General features: G+C 56.9%; 1 long non-coding RNA gene across 5 annotated transcripts; it reads left to right on the top strand.

The window, feature by feature from the left end:
* Positions 1 to 3752: 3752 nt before the first annotated feature.
* Positions 3753 to 21056, top strand: LOC123617349 (uncharacterized). 5 transcript variants are annotated; one of them, XR_012509478.1, is made up of 3 exons: positions 3753 to 11082; positions 14138 to 14276; positions 20456 to 21056. It is a non-coding gene; the product is annotated as an uncharacterized LOC123617349 (long non-coding RNA). The 5 variants fall into 5 exon arrangements; XR_012509477.1 differs by adding an exon at positions 15161 to 16116 and having other exon boundaries at positions 3753 to 14276; XR_006725494.2 differs by having other exon boundaries at positions 3753 to 14276.
* The last annotated feature ends 2032 nt before the right edge of the window (positions 21057 to 23088 follow it).

Here is a 23088-nt window from a genome sequence, read left to right as displayed (position 1 = left end):
CCACACTGAGCGCCCCCCCCACCCCCTCCGGGCTGGGTAAAGGCACATTCCTGAGGCCTGCGGGTCGGCGGCCCCCCTTGGAGGGGCCTTAATGAGGAAACGGAGTCTGGAGTTGTGTAATGGGGTGGCAGCTCGGAGCAGCTCTGGCGGGGGCCGGGGCCGGGGGGTGGGTGGGGGGACGCAGCCCTGCCCTCGGCCCCCCAGCTCATGGTCTGTGACCACAGCAGGCCCGAGTCCCCCCCCCCCCCACCGCCTCCCCTGGCTGCGCAGAGGCTGACCGGGCCTGGACTCAATTTGTCTCGAGTGAGCGTGTGTGTTTTTATTCTTCGTCACTGAATCCCGTGCGCAGTGAATTAATTTCCTGATGTAGTAAACATTTCGGAAGGCCAAGATCCTCTCCTTCCTGTGCCTGTGCCAGCAAAGTTCCCCAGGCCGGCCCTCTTTCCCTGAGCGGAGTTACTCCTCATCCTGGAAGTATGATCTCGGCTCCGAGACCCTCCCACCCCCGCAAAGTCTCCCCCCATGCCCCAAACCTCCCCACGAGTCCTGTTCCTTTAACGTTGTCATCCTGGGGGCAGCGGGGCTCCTGGCCACTCTCAGTGCAGGAGAGGTCACAGCTGGTTCTCAGCCCCGCAGGGCAGAGATTGAGGGCCTTTGGGTGCTGGAAGCTCTGAGTTTGAATCCCAGCTCAGGTTCTTGAACGTGTCTCCTCTCCAGGTGGCCAAGCTGGTGGGACTGGCTAGTCCTGAGGGACCATCTGACCAGGGCTGCTTCTCAAAGTCACAGGCATTCATGGCAAGATGCGGAAGGCTCCTAGTGGGAGCTGGGGCCTCCTGGGAGACACAGCCTGGGTGGCTGTAAAGGTAGACACTGTGGCTTTTCCTTGGGATCACACTGTGTCCCCACTCCACACTGTATCCAGGCCTTTCGAGTCCCAGTGACTTCTGAGAAGGGTCTGGGTCTGATGGGCAAGCTTTGTCCGGGGAAGGATTGCTAAGGCCCAAGGGTGCCCGCCTTGCCCTGGAGTGGTCCCAGGGCCCGCAGCTCTAAGGACCAGTTTGGGACTCAGCTGGGGCCCTGCATCACGGAGCCGTATTTCCTGACTTGCAGAATCTGCCAACCCCGTTCCCTGGACTCCCCAAAGGAACTTGGGAGGGTTAGGGAGAGGTGATGGGGAAACTGAGGCAGAGAGACGACAATGACAGCTGGCAGGATCTGGCAGGGGCTGGACCCAGCAAGTGACCCCCACCCAGAGCTATTTCCACTTTGCAGCCTGGCTTAGGGAAAGGGTTACCCCGCAGCAGTGTGCGTGCATGTGTGTGTGTGTGTGTGTGTGCACGTGTGTGTGTGTACTCGGATGCATGTGTGCATATGCATGTCTGCACACCTATCTGTGTACGCAGTTGTGTGCTTGTGTGCTTGTGTGTTTATATGTCCCTGCATGTGTGTGCCATGTGCCATGTCTGTGTGCACGTGCGTGTCTGTGAATGCACGTGCATGTGTGTGTTTGCACGTGTGTGCTGTGTACATGGGATGGGTGTGCCTGTGTGAGGTGGGGTTTTGTGTACCCCTGTGTGTGCACACGTGCTCGTGGATGTCTGTGCCCCTCGCCCCGCTCTGTCTGCTCTGCTGTTTTCTTATACATGTTTGGCATATTTTGCTGCTGAGTTGGGGGGCAGTGGTTTGGGGGGAGGCTGAGCAGTGGGGGAGGGGTTGTTTATGCCAGTCGTCCACCCAGGCTACACATTCTTGTGGTTGTGTCTTTAACTTGGTAAAAATTCAGGCAATTTCTAAATAAAACAAAACAAAGGAAAAACATTTTCAAAAAGATTTCAAAATCGGTGTTGCCGCTTCCCCGCGGGGCTGGGAGATGCCCCCAAGTGGGGAGTGGGAGGGGGAGAATTTTCTAACAATCAAAGACTCATGCTGTGGAGGGATGAGCTCCCCGTCAGGAGAAGTATGCAAGCCACTCTGAGACCCCAGTCTTCTCTGTGGCAAAAGTCCAAAATGTCAGGATTTGGGGGAGAGGCTTGAAGTCTTCTGGGATGGTTGCAAGGCAGGGGGTCCTGGACCCCAGAATCCCTGAGGCTGGTGGGGGCAGCAGGGTGGCCAGGTGTGGGCCCTGAAGGGAGCTTGGTTGTTGGTCAGGGAAGGGCAGCTGAGAGGGGACATTGAGAGGCAGGAGAGAAGGAAGGGCTGTGGGTGGGGTGAGGACCCCAAGGCCGAACATGTGCTCAGTGAGGGCAGCGGCCACGGCAGCCAGAGAAGGGTCTTTGCTGCCTTTGCGGGGTGCGAGGGGTGCTGGGCCTGGCCGTGGGCTGCAGGGAAAGGGCCCAGCTGACTGTGGCCACTGCTTCCTTCACAGGTGAGCAACCAAGAGCTGGGGGCTGAGACTGCTTGAGAGGGGGTGGTGTGGACAGCTGCTACAGGACCAGAAAGTGCGGTCAGAGTCAGGGAGCACCTGGCAGGGGCCCCACAAGCCTGTGAGCAGCGTCCAGTCCCTAGCAGGCGGCGGCGGCTGGAAGGCTGGTCCCGGGTCAGACCCTGTCGACTGAAGGCAGGGGCAGCCCGGGGCCTGACAGAGGTGCAGTCAGTCCGGCTGAGGAGCAGAGGCGGAGTCTGGGGACTGCAGCAGGGGGCTGGGGGTGGCAGGAAGGCAGGATGCCTCAGGAAAGTGGGTAAGGCCGACCGAGGTCCAGGGTGTTCTGGGGAGAAGGGCCAGGGTACAGGGAAGATGGGGCCTGAGCAAGGGGCTCCCACAGGACGGAAAAGCTCAGGCTGTGGGGGGAACAGGGACACTGAGGATAGCTGGGCCTCCTATGGTGACATTGCCCCAAACCGGGGGACAGCAGGGTCCAGGCCCCTCGGAACTCTCCTCTCAGCGGTGCGCTCTGGTCGGGCCCTGCAGTCCCAGGGTGAGCTAACCACTCAGGGTTAGGAAACACATCCCTCTGGGGACGTCTGTCCAGGGCAGGGCTCCCAGGGCTGGGTGGGCCTCGAGTGACATGCACGCCGTGCCTCCTGGTCCTGGGGACCACCTGCTTGCAGGGGCACATCTGCGGTCAGGGCCGGATGAGCCCCTGCATGTCTGACCCCTGCCCCTGCAGCCCGGGCCTTGCGCTTGGCTGACTCCACAGTCCTGAGTCAGTGCTGCTGTGCCCGGGGGCTCAGGGAGGCCTGTTGAAACGATTTGGGGGCCCTCTGGGGTTTCCACTCTCCGTTCCACAATCAGACCCCCGATTTTGAATTTTAGCTTCCCTCTCCGCTTCCCTCCAGATCAATGAGAAAGTGCTTGGTGAGGAGATGGTAGTCCTGGGGACCTCCTGGGCAGGGCTGGCCTCTCCCCTCAGTGCCACCCAGCTTGGGTCCAGGCTGGCAGCTCAGAGGCCAGGCCCCGAGGGACCGCAGGACAGGATGCCCCCCAGGCAGCGTGGCTGGGAGCTGTCTGGGCTGGGAGCCACGAGGACTCCACGGGCCTGCAGCCAGCGAATCGGGCTGTCCCACTGTTCCGGACATCCAGGGTCCAGCCAAGTCTGGCGGCTCCTCCCTGGGCACACGCCCTGCACATTCCTGTCTCTGCCCTTTGCCCAGGCAATGCCCCCTCCCCTCACCAGTGCACGACTGCCCTCTGGCCCACTCCCACTGGCCCGAGGGGCTCTGTCACTTTAAGAGGGCGATACCCATTGCCGTGGTCAGCTGGGAGCTCCTAAGACGAGGTGCCACGTCTCACCCCGTGGGCGGGACCACAGTGAGTCCTTGCCGATTGTTGATTCGTGGCCAGCCAGACTCTGCCCTCCGGCTGAGAGGGCCACTGCTCATGTCCTGAGCCCTCTGTGGCTCCCCAGCACCCCTTACTGGTCTAAGCTCCCTGGCCTGGGGCTCTGGGTGCTCACCACCTCCCCCTCCTGATGTCCATGCACCCCAGGCTCCTGCCCTCCGTGGCCTTTCCCCTCGGCGGGGAGCGATGGCCCCCTTCCTTCCCGCTGCACGTCCGCACGCCTTCCATACCCAGCTCAAATGTCAGCCCCTTGGTGCCGCCTGCCCGACCTTCCTGGGACTAGTGTTTCCCTCCTCTGTGGCATCATCTGCTTCACCGACTTCCCATCTCTGGGACCTGATTCAGCGGCCATGGCACATGGCTCCTCCACGAGGCCCCTTGTTGACCTGCTGGAGGTGGGGCTGTCACAGGTAAGGGGACCCAGGCAGGAGCTGGGAACAGGGCCCACTCCAGAGGAGGCCGGGAGGGACCAGCTGTGATCAAACCCCCTCACCACCCACGTGGGAGGGCGCCAGCTTAGAGGCTGGGAACTAACTCGGCGGGCAGAGGGCTGCTCCCAGCACACTCTGTCCCGCATCCCTGGGCAGCCTTCTCCCCCGGGACCCGGGTGGGGAGACTCAGTCCACCTTCTGGGCCAGCTCTGGGGGGAGGGGTCCCGACCCACACCCACAGCCCTGCCTCCCTTTCCAGACTCACCAGAAGGTGCCCGCTTTTTCCGTCAGTGACTGCTGCCTGCACTTGCTTGGTGTTGGGCGTCCGCATGGAGGGTATCCAAGGGCAGGGCAGACTCGACTCCGCCCCGGGGAGCTCCCTGCCGATGGGGAGGGCTGGATCTGGTGGGGACGACCCATGGGATGTGCAGGGAGAGGGCGCATGGCTGAGTCCAGGAGCACAAGAGGACCTGAGAGGGTGGAGGTAGGCGGGGAGGGAGGACAGATGAGCCGGCTCCCAGTGGGGCGGGCGCCCCAGGCAGGACAGGGGTTTTTAGGAGGAGACATTGTCAGGGCAGACACCCAAGCCGGCTGCCTTCCCACCTCCGGGAGAGCTCCCCAGGGAGGCCACGGCCTCACCCCTGCCGGCTGCTCTCGAGACTGCCGTGCGGCCAGGGCGCCTCTGGCCGCTTCTGAGGATGGACCGAGACAGACGGGGTGGGGGGCGCCTTGGGAGGCAGGAGGTGTCTGATGCTGGACCTGTCTTGAGGGCGGAGCGACAGCCCTGCTAGTGTATAGGATGCAGATGGGGAGAAGGGTCCAGGATGGCTCTGGGATTCTGGCCTGAGAAAGGGGCTGGGGGGAAACCGGTCTGAGGGCCACGGCAGGTGCAGGGCGGAGGTGCAGGGTGGAGGCAGAGAACCTGGGAGCTGGGCTTTGGACGAGCAGGGTTGGTGCCCTGGAATGGGGGTGAGTGGGGAAATGGGTGTTTGAGTCTGGGAGGCCAGGGAGAGAGCCGGGGTGCGGCCCACCTGGGGGCGGTGAGCTTGGGATGGTGCGGAAACCCCCATGCAGATGAGGCTGCAGAGGAAGCAGCGAGGCCGGGCCCGGCTCCGTCGTCGGGGGCCTGGGGGCCAGGAGAGGCTGGAAGAGCCCCCTGCGGGCCCCCCACCCCGCCGTGCTCACCTGCCCTGGCAGGCACACTGACTGGTGCCCGAGCTGCACAGCGGCTGTCCCTCACCCTGAACCCTGAGGGCCCAGCAGGGTGCTGGTGGCACAGCAGGAGAGGCGCAGGGTCAGCCTGTCTGGGGACTTGCCTGAGGTCTTGGGTCAGGCATCAAGCAGACCCACGGGGCTCCAGGTGGGGTCTCTGCCCGAGGACCCGGGGGTCCAAGAGCCCGGTGGTTGCCTTCCTTCTGTGCCAAGGTAGCAGCCATGCTCTGTGAACTGAGGAGCCCAGGCCAGGGCCTGGAGCGCCCCGGGCCACACCCCTGACACCCTCAGCCCCCTGCAGCTCTGGCCTCTGCCCTGCCCTGGTTGCTGGGGCTCACCAGCAGGGGCGGTGGGGGGGGGGGCAGGTGGGCATCTGCTGAGATGTGGAGTCAGCTCTCTTCCACGCTGTTCGAGCCCCACCCCAAGGGTGCCCCTGCAGGCAGGACCGCTGGCCCCCAGCCTCTGCCTCATCCAGCCTAGACGCCCCCCAAGGACCCTGGAAGGCTGAGATGGTGCCGTGGCTGCCTGGAGTCACCGCCCGGCTCTGGGGTGGCCAGGCCTCAGGGGTGGGGTTGTGGGGTCGCTGCCTGCCCCAGGGACCTGCCAGGCAGAGGGCTCCAGAGCTGACAGCAGGCAGGCTCTGCTTTCCTGGTGGGGCCACACCGCATAGAGCTGCCCTGCAGTTTGGGGTTGGGGCCAGCATGCCCCAGTTCTGGTGGGGCCAGTCCCAGCGATCACAGCCTGGTGGTTGCTCCCCAGTTCCCCAGCCCCGGCCCAACGCAGGCACAGGGCGCCCACTTTTAATTTTTTTTAGTTGAGATACAACTGACACAGAACATTGTATTCGTTTTCAGGCTTACGTCATAATGATTTGATATGTGTATATATTGCAAATTGGTCACCACAATAAGTTCAGTTAACATTCAATGCCCCGCATGGTTACAATTTTTTTTCTCAAAAGAGGACCCCAAATATCCATTTCTATCTACAGGCAAGGCCCACAGGAGCCTGGGGCGGTCGAGTGTGTGCATCTGAGGCCTGTCCACTCCAAATTCTCTCTCTGCACACCTTGTCTGAACTCTTCAGGGGCCAGAGGCAGGGAGAGCTAAGGAGAAGGTCAGACAAGGAGGGTCAGGCTGCAGGGGGCAGGCTGCAGCTCTGGGCCCTGGGGGGAGATGGCCTGGGGGGACCTTCCTAGTGTGGGAAGATGAGGAGCAGGGTTGAAGGAGGGGCGAGTTATGGTGAGGCTTCTGGAAGGCTCTGGCTGCTCCTGGCAGGCCTGCCTGGCCCCACACATCCAGTAGCAGCAGGAAGCAGCCGCCGGCCTGCAGTCCTGGTGGGGACCCAACAGAGAAGCATCCGCTCGGAGCACAGCTCCAGAGGCCTGTGGGTCCTCAAAACCACAAGGGCCCCGACTGCCCCTTTGGGCCCAGAAAGCCAGGCCCCCAGCGTTCACGTGTGTCTGTGTTAGCAGGTGTGGGGACCATGGGGGAAGCTGATCATCAGTCCAGATGTTGGAGGCCACGTTGCCAGATGGGCGAGCCCACAGGGGGGTGGGGGGCAGCTGGCCCAGGGAGGACAGTGGTGGCTTTCTGAGGCTGAGTGGGGGTGCTGCGTCCGGGGGCCTTTTGGGAATGATGCGCAAAGCCAAGTTAATCCCGGGGCAGGTCTGGTGGCTCCTGGGTGAGCCGAGAGGGGCCAGGGGTCAGGAGAAGGCCGGGCAGCAGGCCACATCCAGGGGACCTGCCCAGCGGACCCACGTGCGGTCCACGCCCCAGCTTTTTTGAGGACTGGAGCCCACTGTGTCACAGGCAGCTGTGGACTGTATGCCCACAAGGTGGCCGGCGCCACCCGGCTGGGACCGAGACCCAAAGGCCCGAGCATCCTTGGGACAGGGGCCCCTGGCCTGGCTGGGACCTCGAGGCTGTCGGCAAAGCCAGGGGACCAGGCTGGGGTGTGGGCGCTGAGCGTGGCTGCTTCGTGCTCACAGCCCCAGCTTTCCTCCCTTAGCTGCGTTGCTCCCGGCGGGCCTTGTCACTGACCCACGAGCCAGATGGGGCTCCGGTTCCAGGCTCCGCGAGCACTCACTCACCTGCCCAGGTGGCAGCATCCCGTGGAGCCCGGTAGCCAGGACGTCTGCTTGGATGTGAGTCCCAGGTGTGGGCACCTGGCCTGACAGCTGAGAAAATGGGCCTCGCAGGGCACCTGGCCCCACAGGCACGCAGAATCCAGACGGCGACCGCGAGGTGGGCGGGGCCGGCCAGCGCGGAGCGTCAGCGGCCCCAGCCACCTCTCCTGCCCTCACCGCGGCGGGCATGCAGTCCCGGCCCCTCTTCCAGCCTGGACGCCCAGGGCCTGCTGCCCAGTTGGGCCCTGGCTTGTCAGCTCCGTCGGCAAACTGTAGCTGCCCTCTGTCCCCTCGGCCTCCTGTCCTCCATCTGCTCCTCGGGTGCCCCGCCTAGGGTGTGGCTGGGATGTGGGTGGCCGACTTCCAGGTCGGGGCTCTGGGGGTGCTGGGATGTGGCTGTCCTGCAGGGGCGGGAGGCCGGGGGCCCCAGCACGTGGCCCCACAGTCCTCTGGCCCTGGTGTGTCCAGCCCTCCCCGGCCCAGGGCCTGGGATGCGCAGGCTGCTGCTTGCTGGTGCTCGCCAGGCCAGCAAGGCTGCTCCCGGGGCCAGGCCCAGACCCCTGGCAGGGAAGGCATGCGCGCCCCATCTGGGGAGGGTTCTGGGATGCTGCCCCTGTCCCCAGACAGCAGGGTGAGGTGGTGAGCTCTCCCAAGGCTCTAGGGGAGGGGCCTTCCCGCCTCGTCCAGCTTCGGGAGCTTGTGGCCGCGTCAGCCCCGTCTCTGCCTCTGTCCTCATGGGGTCTATCCTGAAGGCAGACCTCTCTCTGCCTCTCTCTTACAAGGACACGTGTGATGGCATTTAGGGCCACCAGAGAATGCTTTCTGCCCAGTCGCTGTCTTGGGACCTGGCCACCTCCAACCCTCCCCCTTCTTCTGTCTCTGGGCAATCCCGTCTGTGGAGGGCGTGACTCCCACACTTACCTTCCTGCCTCGTGCCACCCCCGCCCCTGCCCCTGGCTGCTGGGCTTGGCTCCCGGGCCCCCTGCTTGTCTTCTTAGCCCTCTGAGGGATCCGGAAGCATCATGGACATGAGCCACTGTGAGCCAGGCCCCCACATTCCCCCCGCGAAGGCCGTTCCTCCCGACAGCCTCCCTCCGGAAGATCACCACGATTTTGCTGCTCAGGCCCAAATGCTGGGGCCACTGTTTTGCAGATGAAGCATTTGGATTTCTTACTACTTGAATCTTGCTTTATTACAGATCGTTTTAGCTGTGAACCAGAGGAGGAATGATAAAACTCCTCGTGGGTATTTGGCAATACAGTATGCTATGTATTTGATCAGTGCAAATCAGGTGTTGGCAAACTTTTTCTGTAAAAGGTCAGAGGGCAAATATTTTAGGCTTTGCTGGCCCCAGGGTCTCAGGGTCTCTGTTGCAGCCAGAAGCCACTCATCCTGAATGAGGGGACGTGTGATGTAAAAGCACGTCTGCAGAAACGATCGGCGGTCTCATCGGCCCCCAGCTGCCGCCTGCGGACGCTGGTCTGGGGCAGGCGATTGCAGCCAAGCTGAATCTCCAAGAGGCACCTGCTCGGGGCAGCCCTGGTGGCATTGTCACCACATTTAAACACAACACAGCAGAGTCCAGGAGACGAGAGGGCTTCCCCATGGGTCACGCAGAACCAAGAGCTCTCCTGTCGGCTTAAATGGCCATGAGCCTTTCTGACTGTGCCAAAGGGAGTATCTTGATCGCGACTGGGTCTCCATGTGAAAAATCTAAAAGTAGATTAAGACCAAGTAGATTTCATCTTCTTCTGATGGTGGTAAAGCACGCCTGGCGGGAAGTTTGCCGTGTTAGCCATTTCTAAGGGGCCTTGAGTTCAGGCATAACGTTTTTTTTTCAAGTCTTTTTATTTTTTTATTTTTATTTTTACTTCCTTAATGGAGCACTGGGGACTGAGCCCAGGACTTTGTGCGTGCCCAGTATGCACTCTGCCACTGAGCTCAGCCCCCACCCCAGGACACTCACCATGCTGAGGAGCCGTCACCGCCATCCAGCTCCAGAAATTATTCGTCCTCCCAAACTGACACTCTGTCCCCTTGAAACACGCGCTCCCCTCCCCCTCCCCAGCCCCCACCGTCCTCCTTCCTGCCTCTGGATTTGATGACCGCAGCCTCTGGATGTAACCCCCACCCAGAAGGTCACTGCCGACCTCCGGGGGCCATGTCCTGCGGCCCTGCTCGTCACAAGCCCGCCTGTCCTCTCCTTGGCATGGGACGGTTACCACGCCTGTCCCCCATCCTCATGCTCAAATTCTCAGCCTGTTCCAAGCTGTCCTCTCTACCCGCCAACACCCTCTGAGCCAGACTCATGGCTGCGGACGATAGCTCTGGGCCAGCACCCCCAAAGCGGCATCCCTGGTTGCTGTGCTGAGACCCGGTAGCTGCCCTTTGTTACCCCCAGAAATTCCTGCCGGCCTGGCTCTGAGCACCAGCCTGACCCACAGGGGCTCCCCTGCCCCTCCTGGCCCCCACTGTGGCCAGTCTGACCATGCTTGGGTCTCCCGGCCTCTCCACCCCCCCTGCCACCCACAGTCCACTCCGAGTGGTCCTGACGCTGCTCCAGACCCTTCCCAAGCTTTTCAGAGCCCCCAGGGTGAGTCAAACATCAGTTTCCCCCCTTTGGACTCGAGCTACAGAGGGTCGACTTAGCCACACTCTCCGTCCACAGAGCCGGGCCACCTTGGGTGGGCTCTCTGTTTCATTTCTGTTCATTCTGTGTCTGTTCACTGGTCCCGTTCCCCATGTGCACGCCCCCCCCCCACCCCGGAGGCTTTTACTCCCGTGGGCCTGGGCTTCAAACCTCTCAGCCTCTCTCATGAGGCTTCCAGATGCGCCTGGCCCCTTTCTCCAGCGTCAGCCCGGAAAGCACCCAGGTGCAAAGGCTGAGTGGTCCCGCCAGGAATGCCCTCTCCAGTGGGCAGGGATGGGGTGGACCCCAGGAGGGCCCCTCCTGGGAGCCCAGCAGGGTCCCTTCCTCCCTGGTCCTGGTCAGTATGGCTGCAGCAGAGGGCTGCTAGGAAGGTGACCATGTGGGACCCTGGGTGACACTGAGTAGGAGGCGGCATGGGGGGGTGGCAGTGTGTCACCTGTGATGTGCTAGTGCCACCCCTGTAGCGCTGCCCACCGGACCTCATGCCCGCATTGCCTCCTGCCCTTGTTACTGGTTGTGGCTACTCTGAAAACGGCTCTTGGGAAAGAAATTGGTCGTACCTAATAATGTGAAAACACACCTCGCCTGGGGCCTGGCAGCCCGCCCTGGCCGTCCAGCGCCCGGGAAGGACAGAGCGGGACCAGTGGGCAGGGGTTCGAGAGCCGGGAGCTGGCTGGCGAGGAGGTGGAGGCTGCAGCGGGACCAGGCGCACGATGCCTGTCCCCCCCTGCTGCCCGCCCCCGCCCCCCCCCCCCCCCGAGAGGCACCCGACGGGCTCTCAACAGAAAGAGCAGGTTGCAGGAAAGCACGAACTCGACGGCTCCGCGTTCTGTTCAAAGGAGGAAAAGGCAGACGTAGAGCTGCTGGCACGAGCTACGGAGGGTAAGTGGAAGCTCTCACTTTGGGGATGTGCCGGGGAGCCACTGACTTTGTTTCCATGTTGTTCGGACCATCATTCAAAGCTTCTTATATTCTTTTATTCTTTCCAAAAAAAAAAAAAAAAGTGCACTTGATTTGCTTCAAATTATGCAGGAACTGGGAGAGGCAAAGACGTGGTCCTGTCCACACCTGGTGAGGATGCAGTGAAGTGTCCGTTGTTGCCGCTGGGTGATGGGTTAAGGGGTTCATTATTCTGGCCTCTGTTAGTGTTTGAAATTTTCCATAAAAAACTGGAAGGACAGCCTCATAGTCAAGTATCTTTCCAGAGCCGGCTGGGTGAGTGGGCAGCATAAGGGTCCCTCAGCCGGGGCTGCCAGCCCAGCCCTTCCTCCCAGCTTCCCTGGGGCCATGTAGGGGCCGGGGCCGGGGCCGGAGGCCACCTCCCGGGGCACCTGCACTTCTGTCCTACCCTCCCCAAACGTCCCCCTCCCTGCAACATTCTCTCCTCCAGCACTGAGCCCACAGATGGGGTCTGGCCTGGGAGGGGCAGAGCGAGCTGCAGGGCTGGGGCAGTCAGGGAAGACCCCTGCCCCTCTCCCTGTGGTGTCCAGTACATCAGGCCCTCTCCTGGCCTCTGCCCTCCCAGCTCCACCTCCTGGACCCTGGGGCCAGAGGTCAAGGCCAAGGCGTGGTGGTCTGATGGCAGGGGAGCTTGAAGGCATGCAGCCCCTAGGCCCAGGGGGGCGGGGGCTGCAGGGGGAGAGGGTAAGAAGGGGGTGCAGATGGGCGTGGAGGGAGAGAAGGGGCTGAGCTCCTAGGGCTGGCACAGATCTCCTGGGAGCCCAGGGCTCGGGCCCCACCCACCACATCCTTGCTGGCAGCCGGGGGTCTCCCGAACGAACAGGTTAATGACAGGCACACCGACACCTTCCCGAGGGGTATTTAGGGAGAAAACCTGAAACTTCTGAGGGCTTCTGCTTTGGGGAAGAAATTGAACCCAGTGACAGTAGAGTGTGATGCCCTTCTCACACCCAGAAGGTGAAATGGGGAGGCCCGAGGCTGGGGCCTCACAGCTCTGGGCCCCAGGGCCGCACACGCCATGGAGCTGAGCAACGCTGGACAATCAGTCAACAAACACCATCCTGAGCAGCGCCGGCGCTCAGGCAGCACTTCTGAGGGCTGAGCGTGGGGTGGGGCTGCGCGAAGGTACACAGAACGGCTTGCCTGCGTGCGACTGGATTTCGGGGTCCTGGCTACCTGCAGGCAGCCACCAGGCCCCAGGACTCAGGGCCGAGACGCTCCTGGCCCAGCACCCCAGATGCCGTTTGTCCTGTTCCCCAGCGCCCCCGAGGGCATCCCTGCAGCACTCCTGCTGGTCTCCGCTTGATCACTCCCGGCCACGGGGAGCTCAGCACTTGGCCTTCAGCACTTTCCTGCGCTGAGGAGCCATAGCTCTTGGCTGGTCCTCTTGTCCGTGGAGCTGAAGCCTGCTGCCCATGGTCCCCGGCCTGTCCCCTCCTATCACGGGTCTGACACCCAGACAAGTCAGCTGCATCACCTTGTCTGGGCACCCCCGGAACCCCCTACTGGCTGGCTGCGCTTCAGGGAGTGGCCAGAGTCCCCGTCACGTGGTCCTAGTGTTGATCCCTCCCAGAACATCCTAGCCTCTCTCCTGCCTCCACTCTCTGGTGCTCTGGAGTTGGTGGTGGGGACCGGCTTGGCCCTGTTAGTGGAACCAGGCAGGCCCCTCTGCCCACCGCAGGTCACCCCTTTGCCGGGGCTTTTCCTCAGGGAGCATGTAGGTGACTGCCCCACACACTGGCCAAGGACGTGGAGGACACCGAGCTACAGAACAAGGCCCCACGGTGGACCAGTGGCCTGGTTGTGGCCACCAGGGACCCAGCACCCTATCAAAGCCCCCAGATGGCACTGGGGTGACAGTGGTGATCAGTCCCGGAGTTCTCAGGACCAGGGTCCCCCTCTGGACCTGCTAGGACAGGGCTCCTGGTTAGAGGGCGGCCCCAGCCGATAGGCCACGTGGACGAAAACCCGAGCCAGATGTGAGATGCGGGTGTGGGGGCCCGCGATGCCGCCAGCCACCCTTGGCCCTCTGTGAGGGCTGGCCGGCAGCCACAATCAACGCAGCGCCTCCCAAAGAAAACATACAAACACACAAACACACGCGGACAACACACCACAGCACGTCCGCACGTCTCAGAACTGGTTCAGGACAATATTTGCTCTGAACCCGAACCCGAGACTCCAGCTGGCTGCATCCCCTGGGGCCACGCGTGGGGCGGGGGGGGGCACAGCCTCCAGCTAGACCCCGCCGTGCACACAGGCGCGCACGAAAACCTCACCCCAGACCCTCTGCGTGCACAGGGGGCAGGCAAAGCCCCCTGAACGTGAGACAGGAGTGGTCCCTCTGGGACCCCAGACCTCAGCGGTCTGATGCACAAGGAGGAGGCAGTGGGTCTGTTTCCATCTCCTGCTCCAGTTGTCCCCTGCTGTCCCCCTTGAGAGCACTAGGGAGGAGGCGGGTCTGGCTGCTGGTAGCCCCTGGCCCCACAGGAAGTCTGAGCACAGGGGTGGCCTGTCCTGCTTTCATCCTGCTCCAAGCCTCACCAGCCCGGCCATGCAGAGGCTGGCTCAGAGGGTCTGCCAGGCCTCACTAGGCCCAACGCAGAGGAAGGTTCTGGATCTCTCTTGGGAGTCAGAGAGCCCTGGGGGAGCCTGGCTGACGAGCCCGCTCAGCCGTCAGAGCGCCCAGCAGCCCCCCGGGGGCCCTCTCCACGCCACCAGAAGCGCCTGCTGCCCGGCAGCGCCGAGTCCAGCGGGCCTTCCAGAACAGGCCGGGGAGGCCCAAGTCTGCTGAGCCCAAAGGCCGCCTTTAGGAAGGAGAGTCCAAAGGGATAGTGAGAGCTCGGAGCCGAGCCGTGAGGCGCCCTGGGGCATCCCTGTGAGCAGCGTCAGGCAGGGAGGAGGGACGCACCTGTGCTCGACGCTCGAGCCAAGCCCACTGATGCCAGCCCCGGCTCTGATACTGTCCCTTCCCCAGGTGAGAGTCTGCACTGAGGGGCAAGTTCTCCTGGTGGAGAATCTGCCCGGAGGTTCCCTGGGCGTCTTTCAGAAGCGGCTGCTGAGCCCAAGCCAGGCCACCATGTGTCCAGGACCAGCTCCGCCACCCTGGACCACAGGTGAGGGGTGAGGCCCCAGAAGCCTCTGGGTGGACCGTCCTTGTCCCAGACAGAGCTTCTAAGGCCTGCGGGCTGGGGTCGGGGCTCAGTACCGGCCGGGGAGGCTGCGCAAACACCCAGCTGGGGAAACTGGCAGTAAGGGGTGGTCGGGGAGGGAGCGCCCAGCACCCGCAGATGCGGACCCACGTGACATGCCAGGCCCGGCACCCAGGAGGGGTGGGGCGCCCAGGCGGGGCTTGGGGCAGTGGGCTGTGGGAGACCGTCACCCACGCTTTCCAGTGTGGTCACCCCCGGAAACACGAGGAAAGGGGGAGGCCCAGCCCAGGCCTCTTGGAAGACTGACTCCTCCATCCATTCATTCACTCATCCGTTCACTCATTCCCCCATTCACTCACTCATCCATTTGTTCACTCACACTCTGTCACACACTCGCCTACTCACTCACCGTGTACGTGGCCTCCGTGGGTGCCAGACAGTGATCTAGGTGCGGACCCCACCTGCGAGGAGCTACCGCCCCGGAGCAGAGCCTGGGGACCCCGCCCCTCTCACAGCGCCTGGGCTGTCCCCGCAGGGCTCTGGGGCTTCGGGCGGAGCATCCCCGCCATCCCATGATGGCAGCCTGGCCCTCAGTGACACCACGGGACAGAGTGGGGTGGTGCTCACCAGCTCCGTGCTCTGCTTGGGGCCTCACTGACCTGCCCTGTGTCCCCAGCTGTGAGTGACAAAACTCCCAGCTGGCCCCACCCCGTCTCTGCCTCCCCTCCCCACATATCCCGCCAAGTGGCCCAGCTCCCCCTGGGCAAAGGGGACGGGGAGGTGGGGGAGATGGGCGTAAAAGCCAGCCCCTGCCCAGCCCTGTAGCCATGCCCTGTTTGGGAGCACAGGAGGAATGGGGCGACCTCCGAGGGCCCCCCAGGGCAGCAGACACAGGAAGGAGGAGACAGGCTCAGGACAGATGAAGCGGATCAAAGGGACAGATAAGGCCACACGGAGCAGGATCTGGAAGCATGTAGGACCTGGGGAAGGAGGGGCCATGGCTCCACCGTCAGGCCAGCCCTCTGCCAACTGCACATGCTCATTGCTGGCACACCAGGCCACACTGTGAGTGTGGGGTCTTTGATCAGACTCGGATTGACCGAGACCCCCTCCCAGTGAACTGTCACATGTGTCTCCTCTTCGCTGGAGGCCCCTGCCCCACCTGCCAGTGGGCCACCCTGCAATCTTGCCCCTCCTCGCACCACCAGACGCACCACTCCCTGCAGGGCCCGCTGTGGACTCCTGACCGTGTCGTCTTGCCCTCTCCAAGGCTCTGTCCAGCCCCGTGTCTCTCACCTGGACCACTGTGCAGCCCCTGGCAGCTTCCCCCATCTCTGCCACTGCCCAGCGCCCATCCACTCTGGGATCTGCCACCAGGATGCTTGCAGAACCCTGGGGGGATTACTTCCAGCCCACCAACAGCAAACTAAAAACTTCTTTACAGCCAAAGAGGCTTGTCAGTGAAGAGGCAACCCATGGAATGGGAGAAGATATTTGCAAATCATAGATCTGATAAGGGGTTAATATCCAAAATACATAAAGAACACATACAAAATTAGCCAAAAAAAAACCCAAACACAAAACCAAAAACCCCCTACAAAATACCCAAACAATGTGATTAAAAAATAAGCAGAGGACCTGACTAGACATTTCTCCAGAGAGGATGCACAGACGCCAGCAGGCACGTGGACAGACGCTAACCATCACTGCTCACCAGGGAAGTGCAGACCCAGACCACGATGAGACACCGCCTTACACCTGTCAGAACGGCTGTCGTCAGAAAGACAACAAATAACAAGTGCCGGTGAGGATGTGGAGGAAAGGGGGCCCTGCGGGGGGGAATGTAAATTGGCGCAGCCACTGTGGAAAACAGTGTGGGGAATCCATCAAAAAATTAAAAATAGAACTACCAAATAATTCAGCAACTCCCCTCCTGGGGATATAGCCCGAGAAAACAAGAACACTAACTGGAAAAGATATCCGCACCCCCGTGTTCACAGCAGCAAGCCTTACTGCGGTCAGCCTAAGTGCCCACCAACAGAGGAGCGGAGAAAGCAGGTGCGGCGAGCGCGTGTGTGTGTACACTCGTGTGAGGAATCCTATTCGGCCATAAAAAGAAGCAAATCCTGCCATTCGCGACAACACGGATGGGCCTTGAAGGCATTGTGTTAAACGAAACAACTCAGACAGAGAAAGAGAGATAATGTGTATGATCACTTACAAGTGAAATCTTAAAACAACAACAAAAACCAAAACAGAACTCACAGACACAAGAGGAGAACAGATGGGTGGTCGCGAGAGGCAGGGGCTGAGGGGTGGGAGAAATGGATGGAGGGGGTCAAAAGGTACAAAATTCCAGTCATAAAATAATGAAGTCATGGGGATGTGAAGTGCAGCACGATGACTGTACTTAACAGGACTGTATCGCATATTTGCAAGTTGTTAGCAGAGTAGATCTGAGAGCTCCCATCATAAGGAAAAAATGAGTAACTGTGTAGTGATGGATGTTAACCAAATTACTGTGGTGATCGTTTTGCAATATATGCAAATATCAAATCATTATGTTGTATACCTGAAAATAATATAATGTTATATGTCAACTATGCCTTAATTAAAAAGAAAAAGATTTGAAAAAGTAAATAAAATCGACAAACCTCTGGGCAAACTCACAAAGAAGAAAAAAGAGAGAGCACAAATTAGCAAAATAAGAAAGGAAAATGGAGAAATTACAACAAACAAAATAGAAATACAGAATATCATACGAGAATATTATGAAAAACTATATGGAACCAAACTGGATAACCCAGAGGAGATGGACAAGTTTCTGGAAACATACGGTCCACCAAAACAGAATCAAGAAGAATCTGAACACTTGAACAATCTGATCACTAGAAAGGAAATAGAAATAGCAATTAAAAACCTCCCTACAAATAAAAGTCCAGGACCGGACGGCTTCACCGGGGAATTCTACCAAACATACAAAGAAGAACTCATACCAGTCCTTCTCAAACTCTTCCAGACGATTGAAAAGGAGGGAATACTCCCAAACTCATTCTATGAAGCCACCATCACCCTGATACCAAAACCAGGCAAAGACACTACAAAAAAAGAAAATTATAGGCCAATATCACTGATGAACATAGATGCCAAAATCCTCACCAGAATTTCAGCAAATAGAATCCAACAACACATAAAAAAGATTATACATCATGACCAAGTGGGGTTCATCCCAGGGACACAAGGCTGGTTCAACATACGCAACTCAATCACTGTAATACATCACATCAACAAGAGAAAGGACAAAAACCACATGATCATCTCAATCGATTCAGAAAAAGCATTTGATAAAATTCAACACCCATTTATGATAAAAACTCTCGCCAAAGTGGGTATAGAGGGAACATATCTCAACATAATAAAAGCTATATATGACAAACCTACAGCCAGCATAGTACTCAACGGTGAAAAACTCAAAAGCTTCCCACTAAAATCTGGGACAAGACAAGGATGCCCACTATCACCACTCCTATTCAACATAGTCCTGGAAGTCCTAGCCACAGCAGTCAGGCAAGAGAAAGAAATAAAAGGGATCCAAATTGGAAAAGAAGAGGTAAAAGTGTCATTATATGCTGATGACATGTTACTATACATAGAAAACCCTAAAAGGTCCACACAAAAGCTACTAGAGCTGATTGAAGAATTCAGCAAGGTAGCAGGTTACAAAATTAACATTCAAAAATCAGTTGCATTTCTTTACACTAACGATAAATCAACAGAAGAAGAAAGTAAAGAAACAATCCCCTTTAAAATAGCACCCAAAGTAATAAAGTATCTGGGAATAAATCTAACCAAGGAGGTGAAAGAATTATACACAGAAAACTATAAACCACTGATGAAGGAAATTAAAGAAGACTTTAAAAAATGGAAAGATATTCCATGCTCTTTGATTGGAAGAATCAATATTGTTAAAATGGTCACACTGCCCAAGGCAATCTACAGATTTAATGCAATCCCTATCCAATTACCCAGGACATATTTCACAGAACTAGAACAAATCATAATAAAATTCATATGGAACCACAAAAGACCTAGAGTTGCCAAAGCATTACTGAAGAGAAAGAAAGAGGCTGGAGGAATAACTCTCCCAGACTTCAGACAATACTGTAGAGCTACAGTCATCAAAACAGCATGATATTGGTGCAAAAACAGACATATAGACCAATGGAACAGAATAGAGAGCCCAGAAATGAATCCACAAACTTTCGGTCAACTCATCTTTGACAAAGGAGGCAAGAACATACAATGGAATAAAGACAGTCTCTTCAGCAAATGGTGTTGGGAAAACTGGGCAGCAGCATGTAAAACAATGAAGCTAGAACACTCCCTTACACCACATACAAAAATCAACTCAAAATGGATCAAAGACTTAAACATAAGACAAGATACAATAAACCTCCTAGAGGAAAACATAGGCAAAACATTATCTGACATACATGTCAAAAATTTTCTCCTAGAAGAAATAAAAGCAAGAATAAACAAATGGGACCTAATGAAACTTAGACAAGCTTCTGCACAGCAAAGGAAACCAGAAGTAAAACAAGAAGAAAACCTACGGAATGGGAGAAAATTTTTGCAAGTGAAACCGACAAAGGCTTGATCTCCAGAATATATAAGCAGCTCATACGACTCAATAAGAAAAAAATAAACAACCCAATCCAAAAATGGGCAGAAGTCCAAAACAAGCAATTCTCCAAGGAAGACATACAAATGATCAAAAAGCACATGAAAAAATGCTCAATATCACTAATTATCAGAGAAATGCAAATCAAAACTACAATGAGGTATCACCTCACACCAGTCAGAATGGCCGTCATTCAAAAATCCACAAATGACAAATGCTGGAGAGGCTGTGGAGAAAGGGGAACCCTCCTGCACTGCTGGTGGGAATGCAGTTTGGTGCAGCCACTATGGAAAACAGTGTGGAGATTCCTCAAAAGACTAGGAATAGACTTACCATATGACCCAGGAATCCCAGTCCTGGGCTTGTATCCAGAAGGAAATCTACTTCAGGATGACACCTGCACCCCAATGTTCATAGCAGCACTATTTACAACAGCCAAGACATGGAAACAGCCTAAATGTCCATCAACAGGTGACTGGATAAAGAAGATGTGGTATATTTATACAATGGAATACTACTCAGCCATAAAAACCGACAACACAATGCCATTTGCAGCAACATGGATGCTCCTGGAGAATGTCATTCTAAGTGAAGTAAGCCAGAAAGAGAAAGAAAAATACCATGTGAGATCGCTCATATGTGGAATCTAAAAAACAGAAACAAAAACAAACAAACAAAAACAAAGCGTAAATACAGGACAGAAATAGACTCACAGACAGAGAATACAGACTTGTGGTTACCAGGGGGGTGGAGGGTGGGAAGGGATAGACTGGGATTTCAAAATTGTAGAATAGATAAACCAGATTACACTGTATAGCACAGGGAAATATACACAAAATGTTATGATAACTCACAGAGGAAAAAATGGGACAATGAGTGTGTATGTGTCCATGAATGACTGAAAAATTGTGCTGAACACTGGAATTTGACACAACATTGTAAAATGATTATAAATCAATAAAAAATGTTAAAAAAAAGAAAAAGAAAAAGAAAAATCAGGTCATAGACTGGAAGAAAATGTTTGCAAACCACATGTCTGATAAAGAACTTGTATCCAGAAAACATAAAGAACTCTCCAAACTCAACAATAAGAAAATGAACAATTCAACTTAAAAAGGAGTAAAAAGGTTTGAACAGCCACTTTACCAAAGAAGATACACAGACGGCAAATAGGTACCTGCAAAGATGCATCATGTAATTAGTCATCAGGGGACCAGAAGAGCCAAGATGAGGGAGATGGTCCATAACTGCAGGTGAGGGTGTGGGAGGACCAGAGGGCTCACACGCAGCCGGGGATGGGAGCTGGGGGGGGGGGGGCGGCGCAAATGGTACAACCACATCAGAACATGGCATGACAGGTTTTCTCTTTTTTAACCAAAGCAGTCAGTTGTGTGTCCATTTCTGGAGTAAAGCATTCTGTCTCAGGCGCACATGTACATGCACATACTCTTTTTCATTACAGGTTGCTACGAGTTATTGAATGTAGTTCCCTGTGCTGTACAGAAGAAATCTGTTTTTTCTTAAAAAGCCAAACACATACCAGCCATATGACCCAGCCTTTCCACACCCCGGCATTTACCCAAGAGGAAAGAAATCTGTCCCCATAAAGATTTACAGGTGGATATTCATCGTAGCTTTATTAACTCCAGACTGGTACCTTGAACTCCAAACTGGAAGCAATCTAAATGTACATCTACAGAAGACAAACAGATAAAAAGAGATGGGGTAAACCAGATAATTGCATCCACTCGGCAATGAAAATGAAGGAATTACCGGCGCCCACCGCACTACGGAGAGATCTCGAAATATAGTGCTGATGGAAAGAAGCCCAAGGGGAAAAGGGTACCCGCTGTGTGTGTCCACAGGCAGGAAACTCCAGAAACCGCAGCAGTGAGGGGTCAGCAGGGGCCTGAGGACACGTGGGAGTGGCGCGTGCGCCCACCACCCGGCTGTGGCCGCAGTTCAGGCAACATACACCCCGGTGAGGCTGACACATGTCAGAACCTCTCAAGCTGTGCACTTCATTTATTTTCCAATTGAAATACAGTCGTTGTACAACGCTGTGTTAGCTTCTGGTGTACAGACTCTGTGCCCCTTTGAATACGTGCAGGTCACCTGTCTCTCAATACAGCTGTTCTTTAAAGCCACAGAAACAGACGGAAAGAGGCTGAAGGGGGCTGCCCCCTGGGAAGCCTGGGCCTCGCTCTGGGGCTAGATTTGGGTTTGTTTTCTGACTCAGAACCTCTGCATGGAGAGGGGAGGGTCCTGCATGTGCCAGCAAGGACGACTGTCAGGGACTCTCGGTTGTTCCCCAAAGGTGACCACGGCCATTCACTCAAGTGGCTGCGTGCCCAGGAACAGGGGGCCCCAAACTTTGTGGGGCTGTTGGAGACAAGGCACTGTTACCCCAAACCGGAAGTTACCTTGGGGTCTCTGTTAGAGAGGAGGCCTACAGGGTCAAGAAACAAACGGGGCCCAGGTCAACGTCCAGCTCACACTGGGTGCGCTGGCTTCACGGACCCGCCTGGTGGCCACTTTCATGGTCTCTGAATATATAATTGGCATGGAGATACTTGGCAGTTAGTAACCCCAACAAGGGAGTCCCCTCTGGGGGGTGCCCCAGGGCCCTTCCCCTACCATGACATGTACACAAAATTTACATTATGTGCATATTACCAGAACAAAGAACAAAAGGCGGTCAGAAGGACTGGATGCCCAGACAGCTCCACCAAGCTCCATGGCCCCAGGTCCAGTGTAGCCCCCACATCACCCTTGGTCAAGACGGTGAATCGGAAGCATCTGGCACCCTGGAGGAGGTGGGGGGGAGATTCGTGCTGCTGCTGAAGATGTAGGGTGACACCAACTGCGCTTCCATGGTAACCCCAGGCTGGCCCTGCGGGAACTGAGCAGGTCTTGGAGAATGGCTGTCAGATACCACTCCAGGCTCCAGCCCGCGGGGTCCCCGGTCACAGCCCACGTGTCAGGCCTGGCACTTTGTTAAAGGCTGTTGTGTGGGCCATGACTGTTGATTTGGTGGGTGTGTTCACCTCAGAACTGGTCAGAGCAGAAGCCTGATGCAGTTCTCAGCCCCGTGGAGTGGACAACAACGTGAGCTATAGGTTTGCCCTGGCGCTTCTGGGACATCTTCCGGCATCTGTTAAAAGCCAGTCAAAGGGAGGAAGCAACCTGTGGGATGGGAGAAAATATTTAAATATTTGAAAATTATCTGTCTGCAAAGGAGCTAATATTCAAAATATAAAAAGAACTCACACAACTCAATAGCAAAGAAAAAAAAAAAAAAAAGAAAGCCAATAACTCAGCTAAAACACAGGCAAAGGGCCTGAGCAGACATTTCTCCAAAAAAGACACACAACGGCTAACGGGTTCAGGAAAAGATGTTCAGCTGCATAGTCATGAGGGAAATGCAAAGCGAACCCATAGTAAAATATCACCTCACCCCCATTAGGGTGACTATTATAAAAAAAAGCAGAAAGCAAGGGATGGCAAGGGTGTGGAGAAACGGTGCTCCCTAGCACCGTCGACGTGAGTGGATTATGGCTCCGTGACTATGGAGAACGGTATGATGTTCTCCGAGATAATTAAACACAGAATTGCCCTACGATCCAGCAGTCCCCCCTCGGGGTATAAACCCAAGAGAACAAGAGGCAGGGCCTCGAGCAGATGCTTCCGCACCTGTGTTCAAAGCAGCGTCATTCCCAGCCGTCCAAAGGTAGAAGTAACCCCAGGGTGTGCTGATGGATGAACAGACGGATGAACGGATAGAAGAGTGTGGCCCATCACACAGGGGAATGTTACTCAGCCTTAGGAGGGAGGGAAGTCCTGACACGGCTACAGCATGGATGGATCTTGGGGACGTGGAGCTCAGTGAAGTAAGCCAGACACAGAAGGACAGACACTGTCTGAGTCCACTCACAGGGGGTCCTCCAGTTGTCAAATCCACGGAGACAGAAGGCAGGCCGGGGGGCCAGGAGCTGGGGGAGGGGTGGGGAGTTCGAGTTTGACGGGGACAGTGCCAGCTTGGGAAGATGAAGCTGCGGGGACGGATGGCAGTGGGGGTTACCCAACGTGTGGAAG

This window comes from Camelus bactrianus, chromosome 10 (genome assembly GCF_048773025.1).
Source record: "Camelus bactrianus isolate YW-2024 breed Bactrian camel chromosome 10, ASM4877302v1, whole genome shotgun sequence".
NCBI lineage: Eukaryota > Metazoa > Chordata > Mammalia > Artiodactyla > Camelidae > Camelus > Camelus bactrianus.
This window is presented reverse-complemented; position numbering and strand designations above follow the sequence as displayed.